The 4,534-nt window shown below is 54.9% G+C and overlaps 1 pseudogene; it reads right to left on the bottom strand.

The window, feature by feature from the left end:
• Positions 1 to 2,890: 2,890 nt before the first annotated feature.
• LOC142829834 (uncharacterized) lies at positions 2,891 to 4,534 on the bottom strand (annotated as a pseudogene).

The following is a 4,534-nucleotide window of genomic DNA, read 5'->3' as shown; positions in this document are numbered from 1 at the left end:
TTTTTAGGCATTTATTATTTACATTGCAGCACCCATGCAAAAGAGGCCCAGCTCAAGACCACCCCCTCTCCCGCGGAATTTAAGCACAAGGAGGTGGGTTATAAATAGATTTGTCAAGGGAGAGCAAAATGAATTTCTGCCTTTTGGCTGCAGCCTCCCACGTGAGATAACATCAGGAGGTTTCGGGGGATATTTGATTTTTAAATAGGAAGAAAAGGGTATTTAGGTGAAACTCAGATGTGTACAATTTGAAGGGGACGGCTCATTTTTAACTGTTAAAAAGTGACGGATCAAAACGACTAGTCATTTACTGGTCACCGGAGAGAAAGGCACTAGTCAGTGACAGGTTGAAATAGCCAAAGCAAAGTAGTGACTGCTGATAGTTTCTAATGGCACGGCAAACTTTTAATCTCTTGATCATTTTGAAATGCCTCACAACTTCACTGCAAACCACTTTCCTTTGCAATTTGCCCTCACCCACCGAAGTCTGCAGACTCAATAGATTTTTGGATCAGGACCAGAGATCGCTGTTTTCTCCAGTTATATCAGATCGTCCAGATTTCTCTGTGCCTAATTTGGAGGAAATGTCCTTTTGATCGTTTTAAAGAAATATGCAGCTTCTTCCTCGTTTTATACACTGTATATATTTTTAATTCATGGGCTAACGAATCAGAACAAAGAGGAGCGTTCATGCAATTATTACGGAGTCCAAACTGGCTTGATTTTTTTAAATTCCTTCTACTACCCCTTTCCCCAAAAATCAATGGAAGAAGACAAAATTCAGATCAATGATCTGATCAAGCCAGGGACTGACCCGCTGGGAGAGTTTGTTCCTCTTGACTTCAGAGGGAAGAAACTTTCCTTTCGTTGGGTAGTTAGAAATTCTCTGAAATAGCATACCCCATTAATTAGCTTCGTTGCGTACTGCGGGGCCGATCCTGCATCTAGTATAAATCAAATTTAAATGCGCAAATGAGATTCAAGAATTGGCCTTATAATCTTCAACCTAGCCTAGACAAAACTACTTCCAGAAGTTTATCTTTCCGAATTCAAGATTGATCTCGCTTCTGCTATAATGAATGGGAGCAGAATCGAGTCCTCGGCTGATTACTGCTTATTTGCTCCATTTAAAGCGCTTTGGTTCCCTCTGTGCAGTCTGCTAGGGCTGATTATTAGCCGCTGGGCCATTTATCATCTGATCCGAAAGCCTAGGAAGCATGGTGCAAAGGGACTCTTGCACTGGCTGGGTCCGGTTTCAGTGCAAATCATGGAAAAAGGAGCGGTCGGGAACAGGTTCAGGAGTTCGTCAGTTTTCGTTTCCTGGCGGAAGGTGACAACGTGGTGCAAAGCGAGTCCAACACCTCCACGCCACGCAAAGCTACAAAGACAGGCGCAGGCAGCCACATTTTTCGCGCCCGGAGTAGAATCTTGTCTCTCCCCAGGGCTCTAGTTCCAGGGCAACACCAGCGAACAAGCTGGGGGGGATCAGACACCTTTTAATCTCCGCGCTTTGCGGCAATCGCTAGCAGACTTAACGCGTAAGAAGTGTTGGCTATAAGGCGAGAAAGGGACCAAGGGCTTTGCAATGCTACAGGCCAGGTACCTTCCCTGGGACCTGCAATTACGAATCCTTCGGGACCCCGGAAAGCCTGCCCAACGTCTTGGCTTCTACCCTCTTTCCTTTCAAGCTATTAGTCATGCACTTAAACACCCGTGAGCTTCGCAGGAATGTACTTTCCAGGGCTGTCCCTCTTTGCGGATTGAGCGTCGGAAATCACACATTTAACTGTAGATTAAAAAAAAAAAATACAACCACCACAATCACCTACCGCTAAGAAATGGAGAAACCCGTGGCGCACACTGACATTTCTTTTCCATCACCTCTCTTGTTTTCATTGATTTCTCAGGTCGGGTTGTACTAGTACAGTTCTGCAGTTTTCATTGTATTTTGGGGAGAGGAAGGTGACACTTGCTATTGCAGTGGACGGATCCGATTCTGCTCTTATTGAAATAAGTAACAGCAGTTGTGCTATCAATTTAAGTGAGTTTCTTCAGGGACTTGAGAAATACGGCTCTAGTTTATGTGCAGTCTAATAATATATATAGAAAGGCACCCTAAATCAACATGCACGAAACACTCGGAAATACCCTAAAAATCCTCGCAAAGTGATTTCGAAATTACAGGTTTTGCTCACTTTAAAAACATAAAATTGAAACTTTTTTTGAGGGGCGGGGGTTGGAATGTTAGCTAGCAGGATTAAATCTCATATACATAGATATGAGTAATCGCTTAACTGTGTTATCACGGTAGCTGATCAGAAAAAGGAAAGACCGTTTATTGTTTTTTATTTAGGCCATACACAACTTCGTGTTAACATTTCCCCCACGGAAGCTGCAAATACAGATCACAGGTAATAAATATTCAGCTGACATGACTAGTTCTATTGCAAAACCGCTACCAGAGGAAAAAGAGGATACATAAATATTGTACGCGTGACATCTTTAAAAGTCTGTGGTCCAGAGGAGGAGAAAAGGAAACGCACGCCAAGAGAAGTTGCCCTGCGTTTGAAATTTCTGCTTGACTGCCCCAAGAAGAATTTAGTTCATTTATCTCTCGGTTAAGGCAGCCCGGATGCGCTTGAGACGCTGCCCAGGGTGAAAATCAGCGACGCTCACTCTAGTGCCCGGGGACCGGTTCCTTCCATGGACAGTCTGTGGCTTTGTAAACATTGGACAGACGCGACGCGAACACACGTGTCTCCCAGCGCCCGAGCTGCTGCAAGCCCAGCGGAGTCGGTCAGTTTCAGCTCGCAGCATAAAGTCAGTCGCTCCACGACAATCGCCACCAGGAGCCGGACGGTGCAGAAGCCGCCCCGCCCCAGCCCCGGCCAGGCCGTCGAATGCGGAGCCAGTGCCCGGGCAGTTGCAGACGGGAGCCTGGAGTGGCTTGAGACACGAGCGCCACCCGCGCAACGTGGCCGGAGCTTGGGACGGGGCGGCGGCGCCAGGCCGGTCCCCTTTGGCGCTAGAAGGCGGCTGAGGCGCCCACGGCAGCCGGGGCCGCCCCGAGGGGCAGCAGCCCGGTGGGGAGCGGCCCGGGCTGGCCGCCCAGCAACACCGCCGCGCCAGCGCTGGGCCGGAGGAGGCGGGCGCCCTTCCCGGCCCCCGGGGCGCAGCAGGCGGCCTCCCGCTGCCAGCGGGGGGCGGCCACGCCGAGCAGGGCGGCGGGCAGCAGGCAGGGGGCGCGGGGCAGCAGCGGGGGCCGCAAGCCCAGGCGGGGGGCGGCGGCGGGGGCCGCGGGGCCGGCTCGCTGCCCATCAGGATGCGCTCGATGCTGAAGGCGCCGCCGCGGCCCGAGGGAGCGGCCGCCTCCCGCTCCCGCAGCAGCAGCAGCCCCAGCTGCAGGGCGCCGCCGCCGGCCGCCTTCCGCCGCGCCAGGGAGCAGGAGGCGGCGGCGGGCAGGGGCGGCTGGGCGGGCAGCAGGGCGCAGAGCGGGGCCGGGCGCTTGAAGCGCTTCCTGCGGCGGAGGAAGCTGCCGTTGTCGAACATGCCCTGCGAGGCCGGGTCCAGCCCCCAGTCGCTGCCCTTGCCCGGGCTGCCCGGCTCCCGCGGCAGCTTGACGAAGCAGTCGTTGAGCGAGAGGTTGTGGCGGATGCTGTTCTGCCAGGCGGGGAAGCGGCGCCGGTAGTAGGGGAAGCGGCCGCGGATGAAGGCGCAGATGCCGCTCAGCGGCAGGCGCTGCTGCGGGCTCTGCAGGATGGCCATGGTGATGAGCGCGATGTAGGAGTAGGGCGGCTTGCCCTCGGGCGCCCCCTGCCGGCGGGGCCGCGCCCGGCCGCCGCCCGCCCCGTCCTCCTCCTCCTCGTCCTCCCCCTCCGAGCCCCGAGCGCCCGGCTGCAGGCCCGGCAAGGCTGGCTCGGCCGCCGGCCGCCGCATGGAGCCGCTCGCCCACTGACGCGGGAGTGGGGTGGGGGAGTGGGGTGCAGCTCTGGCCGCCGCTCGCCGTGTGGCTGGGAAAGCCCGAGCCCCGGCCCTTCTTATACCCCTCCCGCGTAAGGAGGGGGGGGTGTTGGTCCTTGCTCGAGCCCAATGGTTTCACTGCTGGAGTGAAATCCCAGGGCCCTGCCCACCGCCGCGGAGCGGGATGCGGAGCCCTCGGGAAGCAGCGCGGGTGGGGGAGGATCACTGAGCTCCAGCTCCCGGGCGCTTCAGCCGCCTCTCGGTCCGCTGGGCTCGGGCTAGAGGCAGGTGGTGGTCGAGAAAGCGCGTTTGCAGCCTGTAGCCAGGGAAAGCTGCATCCTCTGCTACTCTAGATCTGAATTAGCAAAGTTACAATCGTAGTAAATTTCGCCCCGTTCGTCGGGCATCTATTGACTCACTCCTGCTTTCGGCTCTCCGCTGCGATTTGCCGCGCGGAAGAATGAACCCTCAGCGAGGACAGATGCAAAGTTATTTTGCTGCGATCGCTTCAAAGCGCTACGGAACTGTAATCAGCTGGAGATTAAAATCCTTAGGATTTCAGAGAATTTTAACA

The sequence above is a fragment of the Pelodiscus sinensis genome, chromosome 6 (genome assembly GCF_052426305.1).
Source record: "Pelodiscus sinensis isolate ZL-2025 chromosome 6, ASM5242630v1, whole genome shotgun sequence".
NCBI classification, from domain to species: Eukaryota; Metazoa; Chordata; order Testudines; family Trionychidae; genus Pelodiscus; species Pelodiscus sinensis.
The sequence above is the reverse complement of the archived record's forward strand: the minus strand, read 5'-3'. Positions and strand labels throughout refer to the sequence as shown.